The sequence below is a fragment of the Heterocephalus glaber genome, unplaced genomic scaffold (assembly GCF_053883595.1).
Source record: "Heterocephalus glaber isolate CG9 unplaced genomic scaffold, H.glaber_assembly_v1.0 deba00001444, whole genome shotgun sequence".
In the NCBI taxonomy this organism is placed as follows: Eukaryota; Metazoa; Chordata; class Mammalia; order Rodentia; family Bathyergidae; genus Heterocephalus; species Heterocephalus glaber.
Window position 1 is genome coordinate 32,082,908 of NW_028258297.1, and position 18,949 is coordinate 32,101,856.

The following is an 18,949-nucleotide window of genomic DNA, read 5'->3' on the forward strand; positions in this document are numbered from 1 at the left end:
ACTTAATGTCCCACAGTTAGGCTGTGGGACACAGCCATTGTTCACAGGAGGAAGCACATTGTGCCTAAAGAGGCGACACACTTCTGCTTAATCAAGGCTGTCACAGTCCCACTTCAGCCTCCCCGGCCAGGGACAAGAGAGAAGAGCTACCTATGAAACCCTCACCCCTGGCACATCATTCTCCATGAGGGCCTTCACACCACAACATCACAAATGCAACAGAAAGCAGACTTTGCGCAGGGGTGGCCGTCTGGCTCGCTGCTCGGGCCCAACAGCCAACAAGTCTGCTGGGGCTCCCTGTACCTCCTGACCCCTCTTTCGGAGGTTCTAGCGCTAGTCTGGGAAACAGATTGCTGGGGGGTGAAAGAAGAGAAATACCAGGTTGTTTTTTTTAATGACCCAGTTTCCGGCCAGATGCATTTGTTATTGGCAGCGGAGAGCCAGCAGAGTCGAAAACAGGGCAGCTGGCAATGTCTTAATCACTGTAGACAGGAAGGCAGAGGGGCCCAAGGCACTGACCAGATGGGCTCCATCAGCCAGAGCCAGCTACCTGAGGCAGCCAGTGCTACTCTGTCCCACTCACCATCCATGTGCCTTCTCCCTTCCTCTCCTCCACCTCTTCCTCATGCCCACTCCATCTCTGCCAAGGCCCTGCGCTGGCAGCAGCCTCCCCACGGACATGCCTTCAAAGGCCAGGAGATCACCCATACCTTGCTGTGGCCCCCACCCTACCCTGGCCCAGGCCCTCAGCTCACTCAGTTGATGCAGGCCCCTCCTTCCAAGAGCTGAGAAAGAGGTTTCAAGCTGGTCTAAATGTGCCAAACCCAGGAGCAACCCAAAAGGACAGGCCACCCCACTGTGAGATCAGTGGCTGCAAGCTTACTCCTCACCCATCCTCCTATACCTGCCCTGAAGGAAGCTGGGGGCAGGGGAGAGAAAGCCAAGACAAAGCCTAAAGAAAATGAGGGCCAGGAGAGGGGGTGGGCAGAGAAGAGAAGGCGAGCACCCATACTCAAGTCTGCACACACGCTCCCCACATGCTCTGACAAGGACCTCGGTGATGCTGCCCCAGTGGTGTCATCAGTCCCTGTGAACCTCACTGGGCTTGGTGCATCTTTCAGGTGCCACACAATGGATGACACCACTTCCTACAGTGCTTCTGTTACTCCCTGGGCCGACCTAGAAAGCAATTGGTATTATTACACCAAAAGGGCTGGCTCCAAGGCTGAACCACTGTAATAAAATACCTGAGGCAGGCTAACTTTATAAAGAAGAGAGATTTATCAAACTGCCCATTCTGGGGACTCAAGGGCAAGGTGCTAGCATTGACCTGGCTCTGATCAGGACCTCAGGGACTAGGGCAACACCACAGCAGGAGTACAGTGAGAAAAGAGCTATCTCCAGGTAAGCAGTTAGGGGGAGTCAGGGGTGGGCTCTGGAGAGAGGGCAGGGCTCCCAGAGAGCCACCTTATTCAGGACCGACAGTGACCTCAGGACTGCCCACAGCCTTGCACTGAGCGACATCCCCACTTCTTTTGTTTTTCTTCTTCCTTTTTCTAGTGCTGGGGACTCATGCTAGGCAAGTGCGCTTCTACTGAGCTACACCCCAGCCCTTCCCAGCTCTTTTTTTAAAATTTATTTTTACTTTGAGACAAGGTCTTGCTAAGTCGCTAAGTTGCCCAAGCTCGGTCTGAACCTGTGACCCTCCTGCCTCGGCCTCTCAGAGTGCTGGGGTTCCAGGTGTGCCCCACCAGAGACCCCTCCTGAGAGGTTCCACGCCATTGCTCACCACAGGCATACTAAAGATAAGGTCCCAGGACTTGAGCTTCCAACTACACCCACCCCACAATATGTACCTCACTCAGCACTGACTGTGAGCAGAGGCTGAGAATCACAGCCCGCTGCCTGGCCCTTCCCACTGGTGCCTCTCCCTGCCCAAGCCAGGCACCTGAGGGCCCTGGGGAAGAGGGATAGGCACAAATGCCCAGGGACAGGGGGACAGGGACACAGGTAGAGCTCAGTCCCTGCTGGCTCAGGATTTTTCCCCTCCCCAGGGCAAAGGTCTCTTGGTCTCCTGGGGAGAGAAAAGGAATAAAAACGTGCTGCACAACAGCATGAAGTCTGGGGAGACCTCCCCCTCTCAGACAGGCCGCCACCCAAAGGAGGCTTCACAGCTGCCTCGATGACACAGGGCTGCTGGAGTCTGCTCCAGTTCCTCCATACAGTACTGGGCAGGCCTCCGACAGCCAAGCAGACATCAGAAACAATAGGTGCAGGAAGCATGGGATCAAGTTTCCACTACCCTTCCCTGCTGGTCACCTTGAACGCAAGCTCTACACCCAACTCCAACCAAGTCAGTGGCTTGCTTTCATTCTCAGTCCCCAGCATCCATGCAGATGGGGCAGGTGGAGTCTTGTCCCTCAGGTATCGCCCAGTTACAGTGGGGTGAAGAGAACCAGAAAAGAAGAGAGTTCATGTAAGCATGGATACAAAAAAACAAAACAAAAAAAAACAGAAAGAGGCAAGCAACCCCAGTGAATAAAACAGCGGGGCCACAGGGTGCCTTCTGAAAGGTGCCTCTCAGCCACACCCTCTCCTGGTGCTTCTGCCACCCACAGTTCAGAGGCCGGGAGCATTCTGGGAGCTTAGTTTCTGCCAGGACAGTGGGCCAGGCAGGACCCTACAACCAAAGGCAAGGCTAGGGTCTCCAGAGTCTCCTTCTTCCCCAGGAGCTCCAGCTCTTGGGAAGCCAGCCCAGGTACTCATCCTTGGGAAGCAGGGCGGGGCGACATGAAGACCCATGGGAATCCTCATGGCTGGGTCTGGAAGCCACTATCACCTCCTGACCATCCTTAAGGCAAATGAGTTTCCATTCCCACCAAGGTGACTATGGATTCTGTGGGCTCCACCATGGAGGTGGGCTCCACCAAGCAGGTGCTACTCCAGTATGACCTGGACACTGGACACATCACCTTCCCTCCCTGTAACTCAGTCTCCCTAAAAGCAAAATGAGGCCATTTACCCTCTGGAAAACCTCCCTGCAGAGATGTGTTTGAAAGTTCACCTCAGAAACTGTTTGGACACTGTCTAGGGAACCACTGAGCTGCCAAAGCACTCCAGGTCCTCCCCCCCAGGGCCCTGTTTGAGGCGGACTCCCTTGCGACAGCCTGACAGTGTGTGTCTCGTCTGGGTCTGGACTTCTCCAGGGAAAGGATAAAGATGTGGATTTGCAGCAATGTGGCAAGTATGAGAGTACGACTTAATGCCCTGCCCCCAGAACCTACACCCACATTTTTTTGTTTTTGTTTTTGTTTTTTGTTTGTTTTGGGGGTTTTTTGGTACCGGGGATCGAACTCGGATCCTTGTGCTTGCAAGGCAGGCCGCGGAACCACTGAGCTAAATCCCCGGCCCTGGTTTTTGCTTTTTGAAACAGTCTCACTATTTAACCCTGATTGGCCTTGAACTCACAGTCCTCCTTCCTGCTTCCCCAGTACTGGGATTACAGCTGTATGCCACCACGGCTGGGTCTACTTCCACATCATGACAGCTAAAACAGAAGACAGCCAGAGAACTATCCACCTGGCTCCAGTGCTGCCCACAGCAGATAACCCCAAGACAGCAAATCTGCTCCAATTCCTGCCAATCAAAGCCCCAGACATCCAGCTAGAAGATCAGCCCCAGTGCTGGGACTGGAGTAAAGGCAGCAAGGCCCTAACCCCTGCCTGAGGCTATTTCCCTGCGCAGGATAGGTGGTGGGTATGGCAGGCACCCCAAGGAGGAGAGCAGATAGCAGATCACACATAGTAACACATAGCCACTGCCGCATGATCGTGGGATGAGAGGGTTTTGCATGGTCATTCAGCAAACCCCAGACAGAAAGAATGAGACGTCCCAGCAGAATCTGCACAATGGTCTCCCTCTGACAGAAGGCTGCTGTGCCAGCCCACTACAGAGCCTCCAGAGCATGGAGATCGAGGAGCCCTGCCACCACCACACCACCTGGGAGCACAGACTCGGGGTTCCCAAGGTGTCCAACCTTAGGGGATGCCTTGGCAGACAAATGCAGGGACCTCAATCACAGACTCCGTGGGCTGCCAGTGAGGAAGTACCCCAGAGAACAAAGCTCGGTGCACCTCTAAGACCCCTCAGACAGGAAGGCAGACAGGTGATAACATGGCAGGCACAGAACATGGAGTTACAGAAGTGGAAACAAGACAGTGCTCCCAATTTGTGTTAGCAGAGTCTCCATTTGGAGACTCCAGAGAACTATCATGAATTTCACCTCTGCAGCCTCCTGATGATTATCCCCGGCTGATCTGCCAAGTGCTAACTCTTGCTTCCCATTTTATAGATGAGCACAAAAGAAAGATCCACACGGGGGCACTGGCGGAGATGGAGGGGAGCCCATTCTTGCTCAAGGGTCCCTCCTTGATGCTATGTCCTCACCAGAGACAGAGCTAGGGAGAAAGGGTCAGCAACAGCACACAGCTGCTGTGAACAAGGCCAGAGATGAACCCTAAGTCCTTTCGGCTGGGTAGCACTTTCTCAGGACCACACAGACACAGCAAGACAGGCTCCTGGAGCATAGTTAGGAGCTACCTCAAAGGTGGTAATGCAGCCCAGCTTTCAGCCATGAGTTTCATGGGGATATTTTTTCACAGGCACAGGGTGGGTGTTTGTTTTCTAAAAGGTGTCAGCTGGGGTACCAAGGCAGCAGCTGTCACCTACCCTCCTCTGGAGCTGCCCTAGATAGAAGTAGGTGAGTAGAGGGGGAAGGCAGGGGCCAGAGGCCACACAGCGTGAGGAGCAGGGAGGACACCATTCAGGGTGTTTGGGGACAACATGAAGGAAGCAGAAAGCTGTTCCTAATGATGACTGCTGGAGGGAGGAATTGAAACAACCACAATGAAGACGTCTAACAATAGGAAGGGCACCTCAGCAGCTCTGTGTGTCACATGAGGTGCAGAATTGCTCTCACAGTTAGGATGCTTAATAAAGCAGCATGCCCCCTCATTACCTGCTCAGCCACAGCCTCCCAGGCAGGGGCAGGGTGGGGGAGAGCCAGCTCACTGTGGCAGAAGGAGTCCCCATCTCCTCCTCAGACCCAGAACTCCCACTCTTTCCAACCCTGAAGAGGAAACAGCTAAGAGGAAGGATTTTCTCCCCACCTCTAAGCAAGGACACTGAGGGCTGGGAGTATCCAGAAGCCCAGAGGGCCTCATCCAGCCTGAGAACCAGCAGCTCCTACCTCATAGACCCAGGCCACTGGCAGAATGTGGACAACGTCAGGATATTCAGGCACAGAGTTCCAGCACCCTGAAGGCTGTCCTGCCCAGCAGCCCCTTCTCTCCCTCCGGGCCTGTTTCCCTCCCTACGAGACAGAAAGGATCATCCCTGGTCCATCACTCTGCCAAGGCTACTGTGAGATAAGGACAACTAAGCATTCCAAACACTGGCTCTTTAAAAAACACAAAGAAGTTCGATCCCCTGGTACCAAAAAAAAAAAAACACAAAGCAAGTCACATGTAAAAGCATAGACTGTCAGAGCCTGAACCAGTGACCTGAGCAGTGAAACTTGTCAGATCTACTGTTTTCTTCAGGTGGAAAGAGAACCCCCAAAAGGGTCTTGACTTGCCCAGGTTCATACAACCAGCTAGTCACACATCTGGGACTAAAGACGGATCTGCAGAACAATCTCTCACCTTTCTCCAATATGCTACTTTGATCCCAGGTACAGCTGGCAGTTACCTGACTATATCCTATGAGAAAAGTAGGAAGCCTGCACTTCCAGAAGTGGGGAGAATAGCTAGTTATCCAAGACCTCGGCTGCTGGAGAGCTTACCAGCCCGGCCCCACCCATCCCTACAGGTGGAGAGCTGTCTCCATTTAAGAGAGAAGAGAGAAAACAAACCAGCACCACTAGAATCCTGTCAATAGTCCTTCCACTGCGCCTGATTCAGATTGCAGCCCTCTATGAGTGTCTTTTGTGAAACATGCACGTTTCACATGGACTCCCCTCCTCCTAGCAGGAGGCTGAGAAGGGGCCCCGGGGTGGGGGTGGGAGGGGAGGGAGGACAGCCTCTCGAAGTTCTCGGTGGCTGCCATAAATGGTAATGAATGGGGCACCTTGTGCATGCAGCTCCTCTGCTGACTGCTAGCATTTGCCTTCCTCCCCAGCCCCTCTGCAAAGAGCCTGCACCCTCCTTCCCAGCCTGGGCTCGGGCCTTAGGATGAGTGTCCTAAATGGCTCTGACATCACAGAGCACCTACTCAGAGCCCAGGCTCATCAGTCTGGCAAGCTGTCGCTCTGATTTGGGCCCAACAGCCTCTTGACAATAAATGGGGTGTGGGGTCAGAGTCCAGCTTCAGGGCACACCTGACCTCAGTGTGCAGGAACAGAAGGCTTGGGACCCCTGCAAACAGACTTCCCGAGTCCAGCCAGCCAGCAACTACACTCTCCATACCTCCCCACCCATAACATGCAGTGCCTTTCCAGCTGGGACCGGAGAGCCACTGCCAAGAGGCACTCTCCAGCAAGCAGCTCCCTGCCCACCACAGATCTGCTTCAGGGCCTCTACGTCACCCCCACCTCCGTATTTCTCCTGTCTCCTCCTCCTCCACCCTCCCCATCCCCCTGCTCATGGCAGGCCTCCTCCAGGCCCTGCAGTCCTCTCCCCTCTGCCGTCTAGACTCCCTGCAGAGCCAGCCTCCTCTTCGAAGGTGGACAGCAGACGACCAGTGTTGACAAGGACACTCACGTTACTTACTCCACGTGAAGCCAGCAGTCAGCCGGGGGCAGGGCTCACCCCTCACACGGGCTCTGCTCTCCTCCAGCTCTCAGCTCCGGGTACCTCACCATTCATCAGCTCTGCACTCAGGAAGGCAGGAAGCCCGAGTAGACAGTCACCCACAGCCGAGGTGGCAGGTCCCGTCCACAGCTCTCGCCCTGCTGATTGTGGGCGCCCTGTCCCATGAGCTCAAGTCCCATCTCTTGCACACATTCAAACCACTGCTACTCTCAGATGGGCACCTCACCCCTTCACTCCTGCTGCTCTCTCGCTGCTGTGTTCGGAGCCTTTTGCTGTGATTGCGCTCACTTCCAGAAAGTACTTACAGAGATCCAGATAAAACAGGATCATCAGGCCAGGGATTTAGCTCAGTGGTTCCAGCACCAGCCTCGCAAGCGCAAGGTCTTGAGTTCGATCCCCAGTACCAAAAAAAAAAAAAGAAGATCTTTGTCATTAAAAGACCTTATTAAAAAAAAAAAAACAGGCTCATCAAGACAAGATAAAATTAAGAAGGCAATCCTGATTAAAGAGAGAATAGTGGGAAAGAGAAAGCCTCGCACTGAACCTCCTAGAAGGCCAGGCAAAGAAGGAAGCACGCTGGGTTGTGTGCCTCCTGTGACTGAGCGGCAGTGCAGAGAAACTGACACTTTCATCGAAGCCTCTGCGGCCTAGTGATGGCAGACAAGCCTGAGGGTCAGCCTGCAAGAAGCTCAGGAGAAGCACCACCCTACCCTGTATGACTTCATGCCAGCGTAGGCTCTCTCTGGTAGGTGGCACTGCCTATCTGAACATTCGGGTACTGGTCTGCTCAGCCCCGGGGACAGGGACAGGGATGGGGATGAGGACAGGGACAGGGACGCGCCACCTTCCCTGCACTGGGTGAGCAGGGCTCGCTGGCTCATCACTGAAGCACATTTCAGGGAACGTAGAGCCTTAGGAGTGAGAAACGTGGGCAGCTCCAGGGTGGTGCTGAAAGGGGGCATGGGCTACTCCCGCCAGTGGGCAGACTCAGGGTTGGCACCAGGGATAGGTGTGGACAAAGGGCTCAGACACTGATCCATGACCATGGTCTGCCGGAACTGTCCCAAAAGGTGCCCTGGCCTGGGGACCTGTAACTCCTCACCCCAAAGGACTCAGACCTCTGTGGCCCAGGCAGGTGCTGAGTACAGAAATCAGAGTGCTGTGTCCCTCAACATCACAGCTAGAGGGACCATGCCAAAAAAAGGGGGACCAGGGGTTTAGTAGGGGTTTAGCTCAGTGGTTCCACCGCCCGTCTTGCAAGTGCAAGGTCCTGAGTTCAATCCCTGGTACCCAAAAAAACCCCAAAACACCCAGAGCTGCAGGATGGTGGGCGAGCTACTGCTCTGCCTCCTGAGCCTTGACCTCCCCCTCTGCTCCTGGCAACTCTGGAGAGAACCAGAAAGGGTGCGTCGCAAGATGGACAGGCTTCAGGAGCCCAGCATGGCCTGCTGTCTGGGAACAACTCACCTCCGCAGCCTCCGGTTCCTGCCGACATCCTGCCTCCTCCCGTCTCTTGGTAACAGCACCACCACTCTCTGGGCAACACCCACTGTGCACTGTGAAGGCTTCATGCTCTGGTGCTCTGCTCACTCTGCCAAGGGGGCACAGGACCAGCTAGACCCTTTCTCCTGGGAAGCCGTCTCTTGAGCAGTGAGACTCAAGGCCCAAAGCGGTGAGAACTGAAGCATCCCACCAGGGTGGAAGTGACGGAACTCAGTGGCCCTATCCCTGGACTCCCCAGGCACCCTGCCCTATCCCTGCCACAGCCTGTTCCTCGGCTTTCCTTTCCAGTCTGTGAGTGACTTCACAGATTGAATAGATCCACACACAGGAAAACAGCGGTACTGACAGGAAAAGAAGAGAAGAAAAGTTGGGCCGGAAAAATAAGAGGTATGCTAAAATACTCCTCCCCAAAGTGCCAAATGGCACTGTGGGATCTGTTCCTAGTAGGTACATGGGTAGACACAGCTCTGCTTCCTCAGTCAGCCAAGGGCAGTAGCTTACCCAGAACCCACTCAGGAATGGGTTGCTTAAAATGAAGGTGCCAGCTTATGCCACACACACAGAGGAAATCTAGGTAGACACACGTATTCATATGCATATGTACACATATATATTTACACTGTAGATATTTCTAATAGCTTATAAACATACTTAGAACATGCATGTGTATATTCATATCCATACTTACATTTACGTCCAATCACTGGAGGCTAAGTGTTCCTGTTCCACATAATTCCTGTGTTGAAATCATAACCCCAAATGTGACAGTATCAGGACGAGGGGGCTTCGGGAGGGTGGCGCCCTCAGGAATGGGACCAGTGCCCTTTCTGAGGAACCCCAGAGAGCTCTCCTGCCTTTCCATCATCCAAGGACACAACAAAAAGATGGCAGTGTGCAACTGATGACAGTGCTCACCAGAGCCTCACCACGCTGACAACCTGAACTCAGCCCAGCCTCCAGAGCAGTGTGGACAAGAATTCCTGTCCTACGTAAGCCACAAAGGCCACACACGCCTATGTTTAAAGCAGCCCGAAAGGACTGCAATGAACACTGTATGTATGTATGCACAGGTGCACACATATACAACATAACGTACTAGTGTACACAGACATATATGAAGGCACATACAGGGTGTGTTTTACAGAGAAGACGCAAGTGTAGAGCCAGACCACCCACAGCATCTTCACACACAGACATGGACCCTGCCCACCTTTCCCTTCCCTTTTTCTTACAAACGTTTTTACTCTGCAGCCACAGGACCCTGCCCCAGGGTGGAGCTGCAGGTCAGAGCACAGTGCCCACCAGCACCCACTCAGGGCCCAGCCACAGGGAGACAGGGCAGGCACAGGATGTGCACACACACACCTGAGTCTCTGACACCGACATAAACAAAACTCAGGCCTGCTCCCTTATCTCCTTTTTTGCCAAAGACAAATCTTCTTCTGTTTTGTTTATTTTGTTTTTTTGAGACAAGCTTTTGCTATGTAGACCAGCCTGGCCTTGAGCTCACTATGTAGCCCAGGCTAGCCTCAATCTCACAGCAATCCTCCTGCCTCAGCCTCCCAAGTCCCAGGATTACAGGCGTGTGGCACTACATCTTGCTCACTTGGGGATTTAGCTCAGTGGTTTTGCCGCCTGCTGCGCAAGCACAAGGACCCGAGTTCGATCCCCATATGAAAAAAACCAAACCAAAACAAAACATCTTGCTCACTTTTCATTTCACAGGCTCTTCCCACCTCTCTCTGAGACCAGAATCCCTGGAAACTGTAGATAGGGACACTGAAGCAGAAAGTGCCCTACAGACTTCTCCATATCTGCATCAATCATCAGGGAGTGACAAGGTAGTCAGGACCAGCATCAAAGGTCTGTCTGGAGCCAGATTCCAGGGCAAGAACAAGGAGAGGTGGTCACAAACCTGCCTCCCAAGGCATAGAGTACAGGTGCCTGCAGGAGTCCCATTTGGCCAAGGGGACATTTCAGTCCGAGGCCAGAGGCACCCCATTCCCAGAGCGTGCAGCCTCTCTTAGACTGGCCTGCAACTGTTACTGAATAGGCAACACCTAGAAGAATGCTGCCCAGAGCCTGCCCCAGACCTAATGTTGCTGCACCCTTGACAAATCTACCCACACTTGCAGAGAAGATACTGTGAACAAGCAAGGCAAGGATGAGATGACAAAGACTCCTAAGCACACTCACTCCTGCTCAAAGCCTCAGGTGTGATGGTCACTGTCCTCAGCTATACAGTAGACCCCACTGCCCGCCCACGGGGCCTGCCAAGACTTAGTGCCTAGATGACACACAAGCAAGACTGTACATTGGGAACAGTAATCCCTGCCATGTGAGGTGAAGGAGTCCAAAGCAGTCAGCAGAACAGGATGCAGGGTCATGCTGCGGGCAGGCTGGGAAACAGTATTTCCACTCTGGTGCATTCTCACAAAGGGCACAAAAGCAGCTCACAAAGCTCAGTGCATACAACTGATGGCCCATTAAACCGAACAAGTCCCTGCAGATTCCTGATGGCCAGTGTCTAACACACTTGTGTTTGAGGCTGGGGCTGAGAGAAGGCAGGCACAAACTGTCAACAGCGTCATATCCACATGTGTAAAAGCCCTGGTTTAAACCTCAGTACTGAAAACACACATACTCACACACACATACCCTAAAACCAAACCAAAGAAAAACTTTAGATATATGGAATATTCTGAATGTTTTCTAAAAACTCAGCATTATGCTTCTTGATGCTTTCAGGTTGGTAGTTGCAAGCATGTGCACTCATCTTCACTGCTCTGTAGTACTCCATTATGCAAATGTGCTGCATGCATTCTCCTGGTGGTGAGCATTTGGTTACACTCGTTTGGGGCTACTGGTACACATACGTAACATATCTTGACCATTTTGATCCCCTTTTTCTCCCCTCCCTAAGCTCCCTCCCAATATTCTCCTGCTGTGCACACAAAAGCTCTAGTCCAATGCTTCTGGAAGTATCTGAGGACCAGGACCAGCTTTTACATTTCCAGTTCCCATGGTGGTCCTGCTGTCCACGATTAGTTCACAGTTCGAACCATACTTGACTCACTTGAAAAGCTCGGCAACACCTGCAGGAGTCAGTAGTCATGAGCTGGGGAGGTCTGGCCATAGCACATTGTTGTAAAACTTTCTAAGCATTAGCACTGCCACGGACCACACTTTGAGGATCACTGCTGTAGGTCTGCCTCAGGAATGGCTCCTCTGGGCTTCAGGACATAAGCATTTCAGCTTTACCAGATAGGGCCGAGTTGTTTTCCAGTGTGGCTGTATCAACTGACATTTCCACCCAGGAATGGTAACTGAAAATGGAAAAAACTGGCATTCTCTAATACAGTGGGTGTAAAATGCTATATTATAATGGTTTTAATTTGCATTTTGTGATTACTAGTGAACACCTTTTCAGATGTTTGTCAGCCATTCTTTCCTCTTCTGAGAATGCCTGATTATGTGTTTTGTCCATTTTTCTACTGAGTTGTTAGCTTTTTCCTGTTAATTTTTAAGAGTTTTATGTTTTGAAAACTGTTTTAAATTAAATGTATTTGATACACAGTTTATGGTTTTTTCACTTTCTTCATGGGGTCTTTTGATAAACAGAAATAATTATTATTAATATAGTTGATTGTATCAGTTTATTTTCTTCGTTAGATTATACATTTATGTAACATTTAAAAATACGTGTCCCATGGATGTTTTTATATATTGGTAGTAGGACAGTGGTTGCCACAACATAATAAGCATTTGAATTGTTGAATGAGCAAATAAGGATGATTTATGTTTCTATTTTTTGAGACAGGGGCTCACTAAGTCACCAAGCTGTCCAGTCTGGGCTCAAACTTGGCACCCTACTGCCTCTGCCTCCCAGAGTGCCAAGGATTACAGGCTTGTGTTCCCACACCTGGCTACATCTATCAAAAGTTTCAAAATGAGCCAAACCAAAAGAAGTGGTATTTAAGAATGCCTGTCCATGTGAAATACACTTCATACTGGATTCAAGGGCCACAGTTCTCGGGGGAGCTGCTGGGGGTGTGGCCATGGAGAAACACACAGAGGCTCCACAGGTGTATGTAATGCAATGCTCCACTTCCTTTTTTTTGGTTTTTTGAGACAAATTCTCCCTATATAGTTCAGGCTGGTCTTGAACTCACTATGTAGCCCAGACTGGCCTCAAACTCATGGTGCTCCTCCTGCCTCAGTCTCCCAAGTACTGGAATTACAAGCATGCACTACCACACCCAGGAATGCTTCATTTCCTAAGTGACGTAGGGGATGCACACTTGTTTAATCATTTTTTAAATTATATGAATTTATATATAATCCAATTCACAATATGTAAACCCTTGAAGTGCGTTTTTGTCTAGTGATGTGGCCTGCACCTGGAGCCGCATATGCCATCTCTTAGACCAGGTCACAGGCCAAGCTGCCCAGCAGAGTCCAACGTCTGCCAGGCACTGAACGTCCAGGGGGTCCCTGGGGGCGCAATGACATCACCACCAGCCAGCTAACCTGGTCCTGACCTCACCCATTATACCAAGCACAAGGGGAACCAGGGGAAGGAATGGGCAGCCTCTGCTGGGAGGGCCTGGCTGGGGTCACAGACAGCCCCCTCACTGCCTCCTCCTCCACCCTTCCTGGACCTTCCTGCTTTCCCCGTTTCTCTTCATTCTCCTAAGACTGAAGGTCTTTCAGAACAATTCCCAGCCAGAGACACCAGGGCTCCTTCCACGGTTCCGCAGCTCTGCCCAGCATCATCCTCCCAGGGCCTGTGCCACAGCCCTTGGGTATCCAACTGCCCATTTCCAGGTTGCACCTGTCAAACTGCAGGAATTCTAACTGCAGTCAGCACCCAAAGGAGCCAGGGCTAGATGCTCTGCTAGCAGCACATACACACAGTGCCCACACTGCCTTTCGTGGGCCTAGCACAGGCACCCAAGGTTAGGGACACCTTCTGAGCATGGGCCGCATTGCTGGAAACACTGCCTCAGTAGGTCATGGAGGGCTGTGGGCTCTGACCATGGGAAAAGCTGCCCAGCTATGCTGCATGTGGACCCCATTGTGGGCCCGGATGGAAAGTTCCCCAAAGGCAGAAGCCCTGGCTCTCTCTCTCTCCCTAGGACAGTGACCCCACTGACACAGCGCCTCCTGCAGGGCACTGATGTAGGGACTCTCGATGCCAGGGATAAGATAAGAAGCCTGTTCCTCTCCTCCCAGGGGCATCTCCAGTGCTCCTGAGAGCATCCAAAGTTTGCCGGGACTCACAGGAAGAGGAGGCAGACCACATGTGATGCACACCCAGGACTCACTGAGTTAGAAGAAATTTGAGCGCTAAGTAGACAAACAGCAGGGCATGAAAGCCAGTTCTCCACCTTGTGCTGCTTCCCACTGCAGATCTGCTCACCCGCCTGACCGCGTGCCGCTCCTAACACCCTTGCCAGAGTCGGCCCCCACCCCCACCACATCTGCCAGCAGATTAGCTTCAAACATGAGCAGGGACAAAGCTGGCTCAGAAGACTTAACTCTGCCCGATGGGTTTAGGCTGGCTTCAAAGCTTCCTAACTGGGACCAAATAAGCGGGTACATCACAGTGGGAAAGGAAAGGCCGGAAAGGGGAGAGAACAGTGCATCTCTCTAAAGCTGGATTACCTACAGCAACAGCTTGTAGCCTGGATGACACAGCAAGACCTGTCACAGGGTCACTGCCAGAAAGACAGTCGAGCACTTTCCTAGGAGCCTGGAGACACACTGAGGAACATCCCACAGGTAACTCAACCTCAAGCTATCTCAGCCTTCACCACCCAATCCAGGCACCGCTCGGCTTCTCCATTCAGCCCACTTCCAGGTGCAAGATTCTGCCTCTCCTGCCGAGGTGCCAGCTCTCCCTGACACAGACTCTGGACAGACTTGCTCTCTGTCTCTCCCTACCCTCCCCATTCCCAGGACCCCTAGTCTCATCTTCTAGGCAAACTCCTATTCACCCTTCAAAATTCAATTGTCGCTTGCTCTACTTGGCTTTCTCTGTCTAATCTCAATAAAGCAGTATTATTTATCCTATTAAAAAAGAGCTCTATTAACCACCCGCTGTTCAAAACTGTAATTATCTGTTTATGCATCTGATTCCTCCATGGAACTCTAAGCAGTTCAATGGCCTAGCTTATAGTGAGTGTTCAGTAAGTGTACAGTACACACTGGATACAGGGCATCCATTAGTCCTTTTAATAGGAGAAAAACAGAAAAGCCACACGATTCACTGACTTCTTCCAAATTAAGAAGAACAAAAGCCCTGAGGCTCTTTTTTCCTCCATTTCTCCGTTTCTTTCTGATATGAATGAGCAAACGTTTCAGAGAGGGAGTGGGGAGAGGAGAGGACAAGTCAAACCATGCTGCCAGGCTGTCAGATCCAGGCCTGCCACCCCTAGCCTAGAATCTGGGGAAGAAGGAAGAGCCCTCACATGCCAGCCCCTGCCCTGGCAGGCCTGTGTTCAAATGCTGGGCACAGGACAGGCCAGATGACCTCCCAATTCCACGACTTCCTGGCTCGGGAAAACTGATATGGCTATGCAGCCAGTCAGACCCTGCCCTTACCAACTGGAGGCTCCGGTGCACACGGCGGCATTCAGCAAATAGTTGTGGCGTGAGTGAATGGACTCGATTGGGCCCAACACCCTAGCAAGCCAAGAAGGCCGAGGACCACGGGGCCTGCCGTCAAGTTCAGCCAAGGGCAGCCAGGCACACAGGGTGGGAAGGGGAAGCCGCTGTCCGCTGTGCTCGTTCAGGCAGGCGGGGATACAGCCCAGGCCCTTCTAAGGTGGAGAGAGAACTTAGCTGTTCATCGGGGTCTGCCTCTCCTCTACCCCCTCTTCCCCACCCCCTCTTGACTGACACCAATGCTGGCTCTGACATGATTTAAAAATAGATATTAAGACAAGGAAGTTTAATTTTTAATGCTTTGGAAAGGAAGTGAACACACAGCTGGCATCCTCTTGCGGCCACATTCCAGGAGTCTCTCAGGGTATCTACCCAGCCCTTCATCTGTGCCCCTGCCTCCAAGCAGAGCCATGCCTGACCCACCCAGATTTTTCTGCAGCATCCCTGTGGGGAGCCAGCCTGTGTCACTCACCCTGAACCTTCTGGGAAGTCCCAAACGCTTCTTAGGCCTGGTCCAGCCTGTATCCCCTCTACTTGGAGAGACTATGTCTGAACCTGAGCTCCCAGCTGGGATCCCTCCACACCATTCATCAGAAGGCGGCACCCCACAGTACCCTATGGCATTCAAGCTGTCCAGCACTGACTTCACAGGCCCCAGCCTGGAGTCCACAGCCAGCCAGGCCAGTTAGGGAACTTGGACAACCCCAGGGGCCTGACCCCACTTACTCAAGTTAATGAAGGCCCCACCTAGCTCCCTGCCTGTGGCTGCTCCATGCCAACCTTCCTGTGTTTCATCAGGCTCACTGAACACCATCTCAGCTAACTGCCCTTTATGAAGGGAGCAATCCACAAGGAATAGGCTTCCCAGTGGGGCCAGAATGTCACCGCTCTGCCAACTACGATTTAAAGTGATGGGACAGCCCTGCTGGCCAGCATGAAAAGTGATCATTATTCCAAGTGGCAATTATGACAGTAACCAGTCCCTGCTCCCCCATATCACACAGCAACTGGGCTGGGATTATGACTTGCTGTCCTGAGAAGAGGGCACGGGCCCCAGCACTCAGAAGTCCTCTTTGCAGGCAGCCCCATACACTCTCTCCCTTTCCTCACTGTCAACAGCTCCGAGCCTCTGTCACCCTCTGTAGAGGCTTAGATTCAATTTATCTCTACCTCAGCCATCAATCAGACAGCTCTGGGAGGATCCAGAGATATGGTGAGTGAGGGAAATGCCTCAAATGGCTTCTTCTCCTGGGAGAAGTACCTTGGACTGGATTTCATTAGTGGCGGACAGAATGGGGGACATTCTGTCCCAGTTCAGGGCCAGCCTGTCAATGAAGAAGCCAGCATTCTCTTTGGCCGTGAGAATCAAGGTGGGGGATTCAGGGAATAAAGAGGAGGGTTCCCTGTCTCGGCCACCATGGTGACCTTCATAGTGACCACCAGCTCCAGCTGTATCAGGCCCTCAGAAACACTGCCCTCCTAGGTGCCCCAAGCTCCCATAGTGCACTGGGATGCCAATGTGGCTAGCAGCATCTGGCTGTAGTCGACATTCCAGAAGTAGACCTGGACCACCACCAGCAGGCAGGCGCCCAGCAGCCTAGGAGGCACCTGCCCTTTTCTTAGTAAGAGGAGTGCTGGCTGCTCAGCTCTACCTCCCTTCCGGCCTGCCAGTGATGTCACCCAGGCTCTCACCAAAACCAACACCCTCGAAGCTCAACCCAGTGGCCAGGAAGCAGGTATTCCCAGACCTGTGAGGGGCCAGAGTCTGATGCCTTTCTCCTCCAGGTTAGGGATCCTCTGGAAGGGCTTGGAAGAGGCAGGGCGGGTGGCAGCAGCAAAGAGGTTTGGAGAACTACTAGGTGGGCTCTGGATCTATGAAAAGAGTTCTGTCTATTGATTGCAGGTGTTGAGCCCAACTCTAATCCCTCAGAAAAGCCTCTTTTTGGGATCTGAGCCATGGGACTAAAACAAGTGATGGCCGCATAATTCCTAAAAATTGCTCCTGGGTTTGTCCCTCTCTTGGCCCTACCCTCTCCCTTACCATCTCCTGAGCCTTTCCCTTACTCTCCCAGCCCAGCCCAGCCCATGCACCATGTAACTGTGCCCAGGGCAGCAGCAGGGGCCTCCCAGGGGTCTTGCTGCAGTCACACCTCAGCAGCCTTTCCCCTCTCACTCAATCCCTTCTCTGTTCTTCCTCCACAACAGGCCGAGGAACACCTGCCACAGGAAGTCTTCACTGCAGTGAAACGCAGTGACCCACTATCCCCAAGCAGCTCCCTACAAACACTGGCTAACACTCACACACACAAGCGTCCATTTCTCTCCTGCTAAATCTCCCGTCTTTTCCAAGATCTATGTCTTATTTTACTATCTCACATGCTACCAGCATGCATAAAAGAACTGGGACTCTGTTTTTCCTGGCTCATAGCTTGCTATGGGGATTCTGACAATATTAAGTAATCAAAAAAGTCAGGGAATAGGAGCAACTCCTTGTCTTGTGAGAAAGTGTTGCTGGTACCAGTTAGGACGAGACAAAGTTCTCTCACTACAGACCATAAAGAAAGGACTTTCCTCAGCTAGGTCATTAACTGCTGCCACGCTCTTAAAATAGAAAGAGTCACTTGTCACACCCCCGCTAAGGTCTGGGAGAGCCTTTCTAGAGGCAAGTTTGATATGTAACTTCTGGTCCCTGTCAAGTCAGACTTGGGAATCCCTACCACATAATAATATGTTGTGATTCACAGTTCTGGCCATCCATTCATTCACTTGCAAACATATCATTGGCACCTGCTCTGTGCAGGGCACAGACAGTGTGTCCAGAGGTCCCCAAACTAAGTTGGAGCCCTCTTGAAGGCACAAGCAGTTATACCAACTTCAGCCAGCAGGTGGCAGGGTGAGGGTGGGGAGGAGCAAGTGCCCGAGTGGGAGCTACTGGCCAAAGGCACCAAACATCCCTGTAGAGTCTTAATGATAAGCATTCATATACCAGGCAGGTTGGGGCAAAAGAAAAGGGCAGCCTGAGACCATGAAAAACAACAGAGAAGGAGGCAGTGAACAACAAAAATGACAGCATCCGTGCAGACCCAAAGGCACTGGAGAATACGACGCTGGCACAAAAGTCAAAGGATCAGAAGGCACTCGCCACAGGGAAGCCACAGAGGCCTTGACATTAAAGGTTTGGCCATCAGAAAAAGAAATCAGAGTATCTGCCTCAGCTTCCACAGAACCCCAGCCAGACGATAGGGGACATCCTAACTGCAAAGCAGAAGGTTCCAGCCTATGGAGACATCTGGGGAAGCCCAACACAAGGAATCTCAGATCATCTCTGGAAAGGAGTGCACTAGGCACCTTGCTGCCCTGGCCAGAACATCACCCAGGAGCCCAGGGGACAGTGAAGAGACTGGACAGTAAGGTGCACGGTGAGCTACCCAAGGTCACACCAAAGCTAACACAGAGCAAGACCAGAAGCCTGTCCTCTCCCTTCACACATCACACACACTTCTTCAGCTGAAGTGGGTCACCACAGAGGCTGAACACAGCACAGCTACTTCTACCCAACGCCTCTCCAAATGACTCTCCCCTGCCCCCAGTGCTCTTCCTGGACCATGCCCAGGAGGCTGAAGCTGACAGACTCCCAGTGGGCAGGCCGAGCCAAACATCTGTGCTGATGGTGTCCTGGCTCCAGTAAAGAAAAGCAGAGGCAGAAGTCAGGATGAAAGAACAGACATACACTCGAGAAGTTTTCACTAAATTTGCCTGTTACTCCTTATGCATGCCCAGCCTCCAGTGGCCCACAGAGGGCAGAAAGCAATCCCAAGCTGCCCCACCCACTGACACTTTCTCCAGAAAACAACCTCACAAAGCATGGAGCACCCTGTCTCCCTTTGTCCCTTCTGGTCCCGGAGCCTGGGAGCACGTGGTCAGCCCGCTCCTTGCCCAGGCCACTGCAGTCCCTCAAAAGCAGCAGC

At 52.3% G+C, this 18,949-nt stretch overlaps 1 protein-coding gene across 10 annotated transcripts in view; it reads right to left on the bottom strand.

The window, feature by feature from the left end:
* Positions 1-18,949, bottom strand: part of Tspan9 (tetraspanin 9) — a 183,127-nt gene that overhangs the window by 61,271 nt on the left and 102,907 nt on the right. The gene's annotated exons all lie outside the window — the stretch shown is intronic.